Source organism: Anser anser (assembly GCF_964211835.1).
Source record: "Anser anser genome assembly, chromosome: 1".
Lineage (NCBI taxonomy): Eukaryota > Metazoa > Chordata > Aves > Anseriformes > Anatidae > Anser > Anser anser.
This window is the reverse complement of record NC_139720.1, coordinates 69,967,085-69,983,005: the sequence shown is the minus strand read 5'-3', so window position 1 is coordinate 69,983,005 and position 15,921 is coordinate 69,967,085. Positions and strand designations below refer to the sequence as shown.

The 15,921-nt window shown below is 36.9% G+C and overlaps 1 protein-coding gene and 1 long non-coding RNA gene across 7 annotated transcripts in view; one reads left to right on the top strand and one right to left on the bottom strand.

Moving 5' to 3' along the window:
* Positions 1–15,921, bottom strand: part of LOC310885219 (uncharacterized protein) — a gene marked incomplete at its 5' end in the record, with an annotated part of 109,173 nt that overhangs the window by 5,158 nt on the left and 88,094 nt on the right. For both annotated transcript variants that reach the window (XR_014574613.1, XR_014574614.1), the window contains 2 exons: positions 2,712–2,843; positions 12,838–12,907. The remainder of the gene's footprint in view (positions 1–2,711; positions 2,844–12,837; positions 12,908–15,921) is intronic.
* LOC310885245 overlaps positions 2,896–15,921 on the top strand; it is a 38,098-nt gene continuing 25,072 nt past the window's right edge. Inside the window, exons 1-4 of one of the 5 annotated variants that reach the window (XR_014574630.1) lie at positions 2,896–6,524; positions 6,782–6,862; positions 8,231–8,416; positions 8,532–11,348. This is a non-coding gene — a long non-coding RNA (uncharacterized lncRNA). The other 4 variants (XR_014574627.1, XR_014574629.1, XR_014574631.1 and 1 more) reach the window with 4 other exon arrangements.

The following is a 15,921-nucleotide window of genomic DNA, read 5'->3' as shown; positions in this document are numbered from 1 at the left end:
ATCATCAGTACTAGAGCATTTGGAATTTTCACATAAAGTGTTTTTTTAGAAAGTGAAAATGAAATATATCATGGAAAAAAAAGTCAATTTTTTTTCTATTAAGAAAAAAAATCACCTTGCATTTTGAGTTAAAAAAAATAATACAAACGATTCAGTTTGAAATGAAATCTGCTTTACACAGCTAAACACTGAATCAAACAAAATTAATTTTCTCTTAGGAGAAGTGAATCAACCATGAAGTTGCTCAATAAAGGCTGATTCCATAAGGAGTATCTGGGATTATATTAGAACAGGACTTAGGCATTTTAGTTTCACTGTTTTCCTTTTTTTCCTTCTCTGCATTCTCCCCCCTTTTTTTTCCCCTTTCCTTCTCTGCATTCAGATGCATTAGACTGATGCGTTTATGATGGTAGCAAGATTCTGCTTTTCTTCCAGAAGGCTTAATGCAATGTCATTCCATTTATATTTCAATAGAGTATTTTGACAATACAATGCCACAATAATGATAAAATAATTAATTTAAAATGGAGCCCCATGTAGGATGAAATGAACATTTTCAGTGGTTTTGCTAAAAAGAACTGTATTCCACTATTATACAGATCCAAAAGAGTGATTCTCTGGAATGGAGAGTTCATCCTTTCCTGACTGTGCATTGAATTTAAGCCTAAAGACAAACAAAACTGTGAATTGTGGGGTGGTTTTGATTTCATACTGTAGCCAGCAAAAACATAATAAAAAATTGCCCAAGTCTATCTGAGATGTCTTAAGACAATATTGCAAATTAATCTAGACCATTTGAAATTCATCACGAAATTTTGAACCAAACAAGTTTCATTCAATAGCTGACACTGATCTAAACGCAACTGATAAAAGAAAAAAAAAAAAGGAAATAAAGCGTTAAAAAAAAAAAAGTATTTAAGTTTCAAAAGTGAGAAAACAGTTATCTGCAAAGCAGGAAACATCCAGCAGCGATGGATCAGAATTGGGTAGTTATTAACGAGTCAAAGTAGGTAAAGTGGTAGTTTACCAAGCTGAATTAGATATATTAGATATCTATGACCATGTGATCATCACCTTTATTTGTAGTGTAACAGATAAAGGAAAATTTGAAGAGATTACTCTGTGCAGAAGGCCAGTGCAATGTAGGACTTGAGCAAACAAAATGGTAACAGACACCCACACCCTGGATATCACTGTTATATTTTCTTACAGAACAACTGAAGACACTTTGCTGGAGCACTGAGAAATTGCACACCATTTCCCAGTTAGCAAAAATATTTTACTGCATGTTGGTAGTTATATATCCCTCTAGAAACTCTAACAGTAATTCATTTGTATTCCTAGGCATGCTTGCACATATGTATAATGGGAGACAGGCTGTTAAGACTGATATTGCTGTAGGTGTTAATTCCAAGTTTAGATCACAAAAAACTATAATACAAAGAGAAAAATCTTTTAAAGAATCATAATTGTAAAGCTACTGAATTAATATGCTGACTGGGACTTGCTTCTGACAGGTCCAGTGCATTAGGTTCAGATATACTGGCACAACTGAGTTTATCAGGAGTCTGAAAGTCTCTGAGAACATTCAGAATGACGTTTGGGATAACGGGCATGAATTTCAGCCAGGTCCTTCATATACCCATTTGCTGCTCTCCATTTTTGGCTCCAAATACATGCCAAGATCAAATTCCCAGACTTTCTCAGTGCCCAAGCAAATATTATTAAACCCAGATTTGGGACGTTCATAAAACACGGACCCAGCATGTTAATGTACATGCCTGTTGTCACACAAATGCAGTCAGACAGAGGGTCAGAAACTAAGAATGGTGTTCTGAGCTTTATGTGGTTTTGATGTCTTTTATGTAAAGAATAGAAAGATTGCATCTCACTGATGCCATGTCATGAGATAGTCACAAAGGGCAACTTTATTCTGGTGAGATTAATCTCCTGTGATCTCTCCAACAAGCTTGGGGAGGGGGAGATGTGTTCCTTGAGGCAGCAATTTAGTGGCTAAATCAGACTGTTGCTCTGAATCTCCCTCTGGGGAAACTTCTCTCTCTCCCTTGACCATGGAAGAAAGCCTACAATGCTGAGCTTGGCTCTGTTAACAAAAGCTAGCAAAAAGCCAGGCTACAATTTGCATGTCAAATAACGATTTCCCTCTCCTCTCCTTCTCCTGCCTACTTGAAGCTGGTGTTATTTTAGCTGGTAGATGATATCAGATACAATTGTAAGGGAGCGGAGCACATAGGCATGTTGGCAGGCTGCTCTTGCAGTACAGTGCCTGAAATCAAGGCTAGAATTTATGTTTGCATCATGAGGGGCCATAGGGACAAGGATAGTCCACATCACTGCTACCTTTACTGAAGGAGATTCAGCCAAGATGTGTAAATATCTAAGAGATGCATTCTGCCATGTCAGCAACTAAGCCTTGTTATCTTTCTTAAGATACTGCTGCCTCCCTTTATGATGAGCACCTATATGTAATTTTAAACATGCAGAGAAAATAATTTTCAAAGACAGATTTCATCCACCCTGTTTACCCAGACTTTCTTCTTCCACAAAAAATGTGCTAATATCTTCACTCAGTTCTTCAGAACATGAACATTGGAAAGATAAAGTTAATATAATAGATTATGTTTGTTGTTTAGAAAAAAATAAATATGGAGTCAAATGTTTCTAATTAAAAAAGTTAGAGGGAGTCCTACCTCAGAGAGTGCTTAATGAAGATCTAGCAGTACCTCCACAGCTGATGCCAGCATCAGGAGAGAATGTGCAGAACTTGACTAGGTTCTTTTTTTCCCTCCTATTTCCTTTTCTCTCTTTCTTCTTTGGTCTCACTACCAAAGAAAGAATACTAATAGTAATAATAATTAAAAAGAAAAAAATAAAAGAGAGAGAAAATAAAACACCTTGCAAACACCACCAACAAAAACACCAAAAAAAACCACCCTAACGTGACAAGCTCTGCCTTGGCTGTTGGAAGAACTTACCCTGAATAAACCAACAAACTGGAATTTACTGCCAGAGTGAAAGTTGTCTTTCAAGATTAAATTAACAAAGTCGCAGTGAGCCCACTTCAAAACAAGAGACTTTCTAAAAGAGTTCAGAGAATGAATCCATGGGTAATTTGAAATATTGATCAGGATGGAGAAGGTTGGCATAATAGTCTTGTGTAGCCCCTTTTGATATTTTGACTTATAACATGTGTTCATTAAGTATTCAGAAGGATCTGAATATATATTTGTACCTCATTTTGATCACATGCAGAATGTGTGTATAAGAAAGATTTTCTTCCAAAGACATAAAAATCCATCCAGAATGTAAAAATAAGTCTCACATCACAGCACATCATGAAATATTACTGAGTCAGCTTGTGACACTAGGCAGCGGTAACACAAAAGTAAAATAAGATATTACTGCATCCTACATATGTGGTCACTGGTACAGTTACTTATTCCATATGAACATCTACTCTCGAGCTATGCCTGCAAAGGAATGTTCAAAATTAAGATAAGTCAGCTGAAGATATAAAATCTGTTACTCCTCTTATAGAAAAACATGTAGGTAATATCTTTATAGGTCAATAAAAACATCAATTTCTCCTGCATTTGTCATGAAGAAAAGTCTTCTAAACACAACATTTGGAGCATACATCCCCAAAAGATTATTTCATCAGACTACTTATAACCCTTAATGTACTAAAGAAAGGGAAGGAATTTTCATTTGGTATTCAAGTGTGTGTGTGCTGTTTTTGTTTTTGTTTCTTTCCCAAATTAAGATAAGAGTTATGATTCTGAAAATATTTAACATGAAGGAAGAACTGCCTTATTCAGAACAAATATATCCATTAGGATAATAGTTAATAATAAAAAAAAGTACTACATCATGCCTTCATCAAACTGTTATGGACTGCAGCACCAGATCATATATAGCCTGGCTACTTTTACAACCTGCTGTTGTCATTCTCTGGGCGATCACACTTAAAATTAAAATATATTATTACAATATTATAATAATTACATTAAAATATGATAACATTATTTATTATTTTTCTTATTTGATAAGTAGCTGACTAAAATTATCCACACATGAATTCATGTTAAGGGCAATATTAAAAATGAGCTTACACACAACAGCAATATAAATCTGTATTTTCACATTATAACACTTCAGATATTAACAGTAACTATTTGCAGAATCAGTTTTGAAAATGAGATGATGGGGAAGACAGAGAGGAAAGATATCCCTCTTGGCTACTTGAAGTAAAACAAGCATTTCAGACACATGGCCACTGTTGCCATTTTGTATCTTAATATTTTACACAAAAGAGATATCTTTCAGTGTAAAGTGTATTTTTCTAGTGTAAAACAAAAAATTAGACATGCCATGCAAATTTTAATATATAATTTCAATATTTAGTGCCCTGTCTTGGAAATACATGTATGGAATTTCTTCATATGGGCAGGCTTACTGAACTGCCTATTTGACAGTATCAAGCAAAGCATATTTATATACCTGTATGTATATGTATCTGTATACATGTCTCTCTATACACACACACATACATGTTTACAGATGACTTTCTAGATTGTATATGGAAACTCATTGCAGATACAATTTCAATAAAAGTAAACTGTGCCCTCAGCAAAGATGGAGTGCCAAGGATATTTAGACATTTCACTACACATAATAAACCGTGCTGATTGCTTACATTAGCTATATTTCTGATTTAGAAAAACAGTTCATTAGGCTGAATAAGGCAGTGAATTTATGACCACGGTGTGACCAGGGTTGGCAATACCATATATTGTTAAGGACGCATGTGTGATTTTGCTGTTGGTGCTATTTGTTTACTTACTGTTTAGCATAACTTTCACTGAAGTTTCTTAGTATTTGGAGGATGTGAATAAATTTAGAATTTTATTGCTGCTTCAAGAAGTTGAAAAAGTTGGACATTTGCTTTCTTCTAAATACAAGCAGAATTATCCTGCTAAGTTATCAAACTCTGCCACTTTAACTGTATTTTGAATTCTTTCATGGTTCTTTTAAGGGAAAATCCAAGTTGAATCTTAATTTGTGTGAGGTTCTTAAAGACCATTCTGAGGCTCATCTCTCACATTAAGAAAGCATATTTTAAACTCTTTTCCCATGCCCAGCATTCATAAGACTTCCATATGGCAGTAAGGGATCTTCCTTGCATTTTACACAAATGTATCCTACAGATTTCAGAGAGACTTATTTTGATGATATGTGGATTTGATATATCTTTTATGCATAAAGACGGAATAAGGATATTCCCCTAAAAATAGCTCCTGGGTTTTCTTTTTCTCCTGAGTGTTATCCTCTGGATATTAGTCCACACTTATAAAACAACTTTTGTTGAGAAGTTTCAGAAGCCTTCAGAAACCTTCAGAAGCTTCCAAAGGCTTCCAACTTCCAAAATTGAGGTAAGGAGGAAAGCAATTTGGAAAAGCTTTTCCAAATTTCATTAGGATGTCTCAGTTAAGCATGTGATATTCTTAATGAAGCCAATGAAAACTGAATTCATCTTTTCCACAGCTCAACTGTTTTGTCCTGCTCCTAGTTAAAAGCATAGAAATATGAAATGTTTCTCTGATAATGAAAAAAAGCTATTCATAACTGCTATTAAACAAACCAATAGAACAATATAAAATGTGTCAATCAAAGGCCAAATTACTGCTGTGTATAAATATCATAGTACTATCTAAAATGTTAGTCTTTCTCTAACTAAAGCTCTAACTTTTCTGTTCCTTGGTGTCCTGGTTCCAGTTAGGACAGAGTTAAGTAGCTCATAGTAGCTGGTAGGGTGCTATGTTTTGGATTAGGATGAGAAGAGCGCTGATAACATGCTGATGTTTTAATTGTTGCAGAGCAGTGTTTACACCAGGCCAAGGACTTTTCGGCTTCTTGCTCTGTCCTGCCAGCGAGCAGGCTGGGGGTGCAGCAGGAGCTGGGAGGGGACAGACCCAGGACAGCTGACCCAAACTGGCCAAAGGGGTATTCCATACCATCTGACGTCATGCTAAACAATATATAGGGGTGGCTGGCCGGGGTGGGGGGGCCGGCTGCTCGGGAATAGGCTGGGCATCGGTCAGCGGGTGGTGAGCAATTGCATTGTGCATCACTTGTTTTCTTACACATTATTATTGTTAATACTATTACCATTATCACTATTATTATTATTATTGTTATTATTATTTTCCTGTCTTAATAAACTGTCTTTATCTCAACTCACAGGCTTCACTTTCCCGTTTCTCTCCCCCATCCCAGAGAGGGAGGGGGGAGGGTGAGCGAACGGCTGTGTGGTGTTTAGCTGCCAGCCGGGTTAAACCACGACACTTGGATAGCCATGTCACAGACATACACCCTAGAAGCCATCTATTTTGAGAAATAAAGTTGATTTCTAACTTCTAATGACAGTCATTCATTATTGTTTTTGAGGAGAGTAGCTCTGAACAGATGTATAGTTACTCTAACCATATTTACAGGTGTTGGAGGTAAGTAGCACAAATTTTGATCCAATTTGCACCTTTCTATTTCTTATATGAAGTCACTTGTTAGACAATTACAAAATGCATTAGAGGACTGGGCAGAAGATATCTAAAATAAGGCCATAAATTTTAACCATTAATATTATTATCTTTTTAATAATGGTTATTGAATTGTTAACAATTTTGAATTTTAAATTATTTTTGAACTGTTTAGGAAATTATGCGGTCTGCACGGAAAAGTTTAATGAAAATTTATATTTCAGGTTTCCATTATTCCTCTGCTAATTCTGAAGAGGACGAAGAAGATGAGGGAAAGAAGAAGAGGAAATTATCAACAAGGGAAGGTAATTAACATAAAATGAGGTTTAGTTGAAATCTAATTTTCACCAAAATGTTTTCTTAAAAAAAAAAAAAAGTCTATCAACTCTAGTGCTGAGAAATTAGCACAAATTTTACACAAACTATCAAAAGAAAATGAAGACTAAGCTAATTACTGTAAATCAACTATGAAGTGCAAAGGCGCTTCCAACATTTCAGAAAGTTTTTACTCACACTCTGGGGTTAGTATATCCCAGCTGTAATTTACCACTGAAATGATGTACAGATGCCAGTAATTCCAAGATTAGGCACAGTCCCTGAACACGAACAACAGGGAATAGAATTTATTATTGCATTTGCTATCCAAAGTTGGAAAGGTTTAAGAAAAAAAATATATATATATATATATTTATATATATATATAGTGGCAGTTAGAGATTTTTAAATTAGGAATATTCCCTGTGGTTGGACTATCCCCAGGAAACTTAGTAATTGCTTGACTTATATGACTATTAGCATCTTCTTGACGATGGAAACCCATTGGGCCACCTAATTCAACAGAATTGCAACAACAATTGAGAAAACTTACCAGATGTGGTGATGAACATGGTATATGCCTCTTTTACAGTCTCATGAAGCCCCTACTATTGGTCAACTAATAATATATATTTCGTAATACAGTCTCCTTGTTAAGAAAATGCAAGCATGCCGGCATTCTCCAAATCACTACACAGAAGTGAATTAGGGATAGGGAAGGATGGGAAATTGGATTATGATATGGTTTTGATTTCAAAATCTCTATGAAATGAACAAAAATAAACATGCTTTTCTCCTCTGTAGGACAAGGAAAAATACATGATCATATTTGATTAGGAAATTATCTAGAATAGTAGAAGTCATTCAGGAAGTTGGTCCAATCAACTAGATAACAGGCAACCTAAGAAATGTCAGCATAAAGCCATAGTATTACTATGTTGTTAAACTCCTTTCAGCAACTATATCTAGTCATAGAAAAAAAGTTATTAGGCTGCTTGCTTCAGTGCATTCAAAGAATTGGGGTCAATTCTTCATTTAGCAGTAACAATAAGAGCATTATAAAATGATTATAAGGTAAATATACTTCAAAAATATATATGTATGCAAACATTTTGCATTACAACCACCCTTGTAAGGTAACTAAGAATATTGAAGGTGTAGCATACAAAAAGTGGAAGGGAAAGCAGGGAGTGTCATGCTTTGCATTTACAAGCACTTCTGTTTTACGTGTTGATTTCCCAACTGTCTCAGAAATCATGAGCTTGGATTCTGTTGGCTACTCTTTAAAATAATCTTACTTTCTGGAGTTATATATCTCCTTTGCCTTTCATGTAACTATAAAACACTCATTTCAACAGGTGAGACACATTCCAGCTTGCAGGTGTGTCCCAGCACAGATCCCACCAGTGCCGACTGCAAAGGCCATAATTATATCTAGGTCACACATGAACCTCCCAGAGCAGTATCAAAGGCCAGAAGTAGCTTTCACAATGTCTGGAAGAAGAATGTGGGTGAAAAGTGACTTTGCACAGCTCTGTCAGAAGGTATTTCATCTGTTATCAGCGTAGTCTGGGTACATCACTTCTACATAATGCTTTTTTTTTTCTTTTTTCTTTTTTTTTTTTTTTTTAATACAAATTATTTTGTTGGAGTCATTAGTGGAACAAGAATAAAGCTGTGGATCAAAACAGCCAAACAACTCAGCAGGCAGCAGTTGCCTCTAAGGAGAATTAGCCACAGGAAAATTGAGACCCACTAACAGAAAGCTCCCCTGTGAACTTTAAGAGTAAGTAATTGTCATCCAGGAATGTTATTTGCCTTATGATTTGTTTCTAGAAACAGTATCCAAATCCACATATCCAGACAAGTAGATACATTTCTTTTTGGCTTTTTGTCCAGACACATCATTATATTTTGGGTATTTTGACCAGAGCTTCCCGAATTTACATAATTTTAAAATCTGCAGCTTTATTTCAAGCATAACTTTATTATATCTAAGATTTGTTTAAAAAGTTGGAAACTGAAACTCCTTTCTCCTTAGGAAAAAGTTGCAGTATCACTGCCAATTGCTGAACAGACTGCACCTGTCTCCTATACCCACTGAGTTTTGGCTATCGTCAAAATAAACAGGCAATGGGGCTGATTTGATAGAGCAGTTCCTGTGCCTGTGAAATCTCACCAGCTTTTTCTTCATCTCAGCAGCCCTCTACCTTCCCTTCAAACCCCCCATCAAATCCCCATGTTTTAGTTTTTGGCATTGAATCCAGTACAAATACTCACAAATACCTAATTATTGGAATTACATAGCTCTGTTGCCTATCACAAATAACTTCTCTCATTATTCAGTAGGAAAATTCATGCTTTTTGCAGTTTGGGTAATAATTACCTACTCCTGTGGAAAGGCATCTGCATGCTGGCACTCAGACCCCATGCCAGACCAGCTCTTCGCTGGTGTCAGCACACAATGCATCAGGGTCATGGTACAAAGTGAAGTTGCCTCATTAGCATCTCTTGACTGAAAAGGGATACAACTTAAAATGAATCCATCTGTTTTCAATACTGCTTTGTTTATACTTTCTAATGCTGTGTTTTGGCAGTCCCAGGCACTATTTATTCATCACTGTTGTCACTTACCCATTCATCTAGCCACAGAATTTTGAATAGGAGTGTTCACTTACTTAGGCAGATTTTTCTTTGCATATTTGCTTGTCTTCTTGGATACAAGTACCCAATATTTATTTGAAAGTGAAATCCTGAACAGGCAGTCATGTGCAAGAGAAGAGACTGGAAGTGAAAAGGAATAAGGCATTTTTGATGACACTCTCAGTATAGTTTCTGTCAACAGATCCCTCCTCTTTCTGTATAATGATCTTCCTGTGCTGCATGGGAAACTCTCCCTTATTCTAGGAAAGAGCAAGATGTCTTGGCACATGTTCACAATTTGCATGTTTGACAATAGTTTTTATTCTTAGACATATGCAAAGCTTTTCTATGATCTGCAGAAAGGAGTCCCTGTGAGACCCAAATCAAGGAAGAAGGGAACTACAAGGTGGATGGACACACTTAAAATAGCGGAAAACACACTGACAGCTGCTTAGAAAGGAACTTTGTGTTATAAGAGGGAAAACAAAGGGACAGTAAATGCAAGATGTATATTGCGTAATCTTCCAATGAAGATAATTAGTAGTGGGAAGCAACCACTTAAAAAAAAGATTTCCTGAGGTTACAGGTAAATGATTGCATCCATTCAGGGTTTGAGTGACTTCTCAGTCAGGGCACAGATGACGGTTTCAAACATAGTCATTAAGGTTAATGTTTAGAGAAAGCATGGCTTAATTATCTAATAAAAATATCTTAACAGATAATGGAATTGCTGAAGTCACAGCTAAAAGTTGTTTATTCACTCATTTCATGATGATTTTTTTTCCAAAAATTCTAATCATTCAAAGGTCGGAAGGGAAAACTAGTGAGGAAAGATTAAAATAAAACAAAAAGTTCTGTCGACTTTTAAAATTCAAAGTCCTCATGAGATGTTTGATTTAGCCTGAAGTGTCTGAGCCTAAATGTTTATTTTGATATACCTGACACTTCTCTTCAGCTTGCAGAAGTCTACCTATTCCTATGAATGTTTTAGTAATCCAAAACTTCGCTTAAGATGTAATCCATGTTCTCTAATTTTTTTGTAACTTCATTAAACCCCCATTAAGGGTGAATTTCTGCTCACTTCAGTAAACCCACTGATCATATATACAATGTAGTTAGGCAAGGATCGCTCAGAGGAGAATATCTTTAGTAATAAATTACACTGCATTCAGCAGACAAATGTTTTATTTATGACATTTTATATCATACATAACTTGGGGACTGAGAGACTTGGGTTGGCAACAAAGAACATTCCTTACTTTTAAGCAAACTTTTATTTACGTAACCTCTACCCAAATCAGAGATTACTTCAATGCATCGGTTGAACTGCACAGCACTGATGTAGTTGCACACATTCTGAAATGAAGTCTTTTGTTGTTGTTTCTCACTAAATAGCTGTATCTGGAACATGTAGTAATTAATCAACACATAATGAATGCATTCATGTTTGAAAATCACAAGAAGGGGAAATTATTTGCAAGAGAGATACTGTGAATAGAAATCAACTTAAAAGTAACAAGGGTTAGAATTAATTCATTTAAATAAAATAACTGAGTAATCTTTCACTTGCAGAAAGATGTATATAGACATGTATAATGAATGCATTTTTTAGTTATATTTCAAATGACAAGTTGCAGAATCAAAATATTTCTTACAGAATTATAAGTAAAAATCACCTGCACATAAAAAGCTCCAGCTGAAAAGCTCTATTTTAATTTTATTCTGAGAGAAATACTCTCAGTGTTTCCACAGCACTTCAGAGACCACAAAAGCATGTTAGCCAAGTTGTTTGAACTCTCGTCTTTAAATGAAGCTGCTCCAGTGTCTCAGAAGCCACTGCACATGGGCAAGAAGAAAGTTGTATTACATTTATGCTAACTTTGATTTTTTAGGGACATTACAGTATTTGGACCCACAGGTCTCCATTATGTGGGATAATCCCCTTGCGGCCTTCCCATTAGCTAAAAAGACAAGGCCGGTGGGGAGGAGGAGAACTGATCTTGATTGTATTTCCTCAAACGTTTGAAAAAGGTTAGTCCTCCTGATAACTGATGAATGTTTCCCTCTTTGCTGGAATGTCTCCAACCCTCCCACTTAATCTTAGAAGACTACGATAATGTCTAGTTTTGTCTTTTCAGAAAATAGTTATCATAAAAAATCTCTCTTCCCCTAAGCTCTCCCGATCCTTTTCTCAGAGTGAAATGTAATTTATTCAACTAGGAGTTCTAGGGGGACATTCAGTTAAATTCCACGTGACAAAGCATAGTGCCTGTTTTCCAAGTAGCAACTCTCTATAGCTGACTGTGAACAATAACATTAAGACTGTAAGATAAAGAACTCAGAAAAACACATAAAAAGCTAAAAAATAAAATAATAATAAAAAAAATGCTGCTCCTCAAATTTCACCTAAGTCAGCTGAGAGAGTTTATCTATTTCTCTGTAAACCTTAGGAGGAAAAGGCACAAAAGAAAAGAGTCTCTCTGGCTTGAGAGACTAGCAAAAATTCACAGCTTTGAGAGATTCTTTATATTGGAGGGAGACGTTGAGAGTTATGATTCAGTTTGCATAATGCACCCAGCTGTTTTTCCTAGCTTTCTACTTTCAACAGACTTTTAGCAGGAGGTAGTTGGTCTCTTCATTTACAGCAAGGTGGTCCACAAAGCTCTGGTGTGACCTACATGTGGACTAATGCTCTTAGCTGCAGATCTATCGCCTCAGCACTTTTTGTCACTTTGAGAGAACTTGGTCACCCCTCCTGCTGAGCTTGTAAAGGTAGTTTGCCCATTATTTGTCTTTAATATAAACTCCAGTTCTCTTTGGGTCTGTTCTGCCTGTAGTCAAGCAGTTCCCCCTGCAGTACAGCATGTAGGCAGTTTGGCTCAGTTCAGTTACCATTCATTTAACAGGCATTTAAAACAATTATATTATTACAATGATACATAATAAAATAGAATACAAAATGGATGGTTTAGGGCTCAGCAGCATTTTATTAACAAGGGCATTCATTTAGATCAATCTTCTAATGTTAAACTCATTTTAAAAGGGCCATTAAAAATTGACTAAACAAATAGCTATAATGAACAATTAAAAGTTGCTTGGGTTTTCCATTCAATACCTCTCTAAAATACCAAATTTCATCTTGAAAACTGAAAAAAAAAATCCATGTAATTCTTATGAAGAGATTCAAGCATTTAGATTTTCAGTTATTAATAGATAGCATAGCTGGAACAAATTATAACGGGATTCAAATGTAATGAAGACTCACTTTTACTTATTTATTTATTTATGGAGGGGGAAGATAAGGATAGCTTGAGCACAGTACCTGGAAATCCTGAATCTGATTTGGCATCTCTCTAAGTTCATCAATTGATATGTGGTCTGTCCCCATTTTCCTGTTAGAAAAAGACAGTTTCAGTTACTACAAAGGAGATTGTAAAGAAGTGTCATTTTGTATTTCAGTGCCTTTGGAAATATTTGCACATTGGTATTTTCAGTCAGTGAGCTATCTTGTTCATGTTTCCCCATGGAGAACCTAGGATCAGCCTTCATTTCTTGAAAGGATAAGGTGATATTAAAAATTACATTTTTCATCACTTTCATCTTTTCCTGCAGAAAACCCTTTCATTAGCTTAGAGACTCGTTAGTTCTGATGTTTGAAGCTCTGCCTGTTTTACTCAAATTAAAACTAGAACCTTTGTAGGTCAGCCTTTCTTGTTTTTGTTTGTTTTGAGAGGACCGACATTGTTCTTTCAATCTCTTAGATGTTTTCAGGGGAACCTAATTTTGTCTACATCACTTCTCAAATGTAAATGATGTTTCAGAAGATACTGACTTCCATTTCCTTCCTCTGAGAGCTCTCTTCCCAGCCACCAACTTTCTTTTCTTAACTCATTTGGATATTTTATTAAATCTTTCAAACTTAGATTAAGGAAGAGCATAGTTTCTGTGCATAGCATAGCATAGCATTCTGTTTGAATGCTTACATTTGTTTCGGACACAGATGGAGGGAAATTTACTCCTTAAAATTATATCTACAGATAATCTTGTAGAAGAATGCTGTTTCTTTCTTCCTGCCAATTGAAAGCATCATTTCTGGCAAGTCAAACAGAACTGGAATATCACTGGTTCAGACAGACAGGCAAAGCAGGCCTTGCTTGCACGTATGTCTTTTTATTTCAAAGAGAGGTAGTAGTATACTAGTTATATTAAGTTTCTGCATACTAATATGCCCTCACCTTCACTCTCCCACATACTTTTTGCACAGGCATTTTATGAAATTTATCAGCATAACTCCTAAAAAATCATAGAAATACCTACGTAAGCTAATTTTTAAATAGAGTAGGATAAAGGGGTTTAGAAGCTGTGTCATAAAGCAGCCTTTGTATCATGCTAGATTTCTAGCTCTACTTCAGTCCTAAGGAAGTCCCTCTGGGCAGGGGGGGCAGGAGAGAGGGATGGTATTGTTGCTTGGCATGCACAAAAATGATAATGTTAAGTTATGCATAGTACCTAGAAGATTTTCTCTGTTGAGACACCTATTAAACATTTTCTTAACATGGGTAAGAAGAGCATATTTGGCAGGGCCCTTGTCCTATAGAAGCCAGCAAGTCAGCAGACTTTAAGCTTTCCCTTCTATGGAGAATAACAGAGAATAGTAATTCCAGGAGATAACACCAAAGCATTGGACAATTTTTGGTACAGCAAAGATAAGGTGATCCTTGCATAAAGGCCTACACATCAGGAAACTGAAGGAGTGGGGCTGCCCTATGAGGGGGCATGAGAGGGGAACCAGGTCCATGCATACCCTTGCCAATACATGAAGTCCTACAAGGCCAGGGGGGGTGAAAAAAGCAGGTCCACACTAACAGTCCCAGACAAGGCAAGGTAATGAGCCAGGTCTGGAAGACAGAAATACCTATCAGAAGTCTGAGGTCCAACCCAGAGACAGGGCCAGAGGCAAGCTGCCTGAAGCCTAGGCTCCAGGCCCATCCAAGGAGGATGAACTGTAAATCAGGACAGCAAGAGGCAGGGATGGACAAAGGCACCCCACCCCTGCAACACAGGGCAGACAGGCCATGGAGACCCCAGCTGAAGTGGAACTCCTGGGTGTGGATCCCAGGTGAGTCTGCTCATAGCTCTTAAAGTCTATCAGTGCCCTCAGGGCCTGATACTGCATAAAACATAGCATAGCTTCACTTAAAGCATTGCTCTGTTGACTATGGTATTTTGCAGATAGGGACCTGAGATGCAGAGCATAGGGCTTTTATCCAAATAATGTCTCTGAATAATAAACAGGACTTAGGAATAACACGAGCACCAATTTCAGGACAGATATTTTCACATTGCCTGTTGTATCCTTCAGGGTAACAGGTCAAACATTTTTGTATCAATGAGTCAAACTTCAAATCTTCTCAGTTAACGACTCTACCTTACTTCAAGCTATTTACTGTTCTTACCAACATTCTAATTAAAAACTACATTAAGAAGTGGGGTCCCCAGCACAAGAAGGATATGGACCTGCTGGAGTGAGTCCAGAGGGGTCCATGAGACTGATCAGAGGGCTGGAGCACCTCTCCTATGACGACAGGCTGAGGGAGTTGGGGTTATTCAGCCTGGAGAAGAGAAGGCTCCAGGGAGACCTTATAGCAGCCTTCCAATACCTAAAGGGGGGGCTGCAGGAAAGCTGTAGAGGGACTCTTTGTCAGGGAGTGTAGTGAGTGGGCAAGGAGTAATGGCTTTAAACTAAAAGAAGGTAGATTTAGATTAGATACAAGGAAGAAATTCTACACTTGGGGGGGGCGGGGGGGGAGAGGGAGGGGCGGCACTGGAAGAGGTTGCCCAAAGGAGCTGTGAATGCTCCATCGTTGGAGGTTCAAGGCTAGGTTGGATGGGGTTTGGGCAACCTGGTCTAGTGGGAGGTGTCCCTGCCCATGGCAGGAGACTTGGAACTAGATGTTCTTTAAGGTCCCTTCCAATCGACATCATTCTATGATTCCTCAGAATGCCATTACAACACTTAAAACTCAGTTATTCTTTACTGTATTAAACAACAACAACAACAAAGTCTGATGAAGAAGCAATGAGGAGCTGAAGTTCAGCTGCTCAGATCTTGAATGTTAGTCTGTGTAACCTGCTCCAGCATCATTAATCTATGTTTTTCTCCTCTAATTTGATCTCTAAACTAAGTGCCAGTGACTTTTCTTTTTTAAACATGAGCTCAACCAGTTATATCTGTTCTCCAGATTATTCTCATGATGAGTATGTATTCTGACCCTGTTTGATTTTCATATACTACTACAGCTTTATCATGCAGGATAAATCATTCTCAACTCATGTGGGAAGTCCCACTTTGAAGTCACTGGGACTAATTGTGTGTGTAAAGTAAGCGTGATACAATATGCATAAG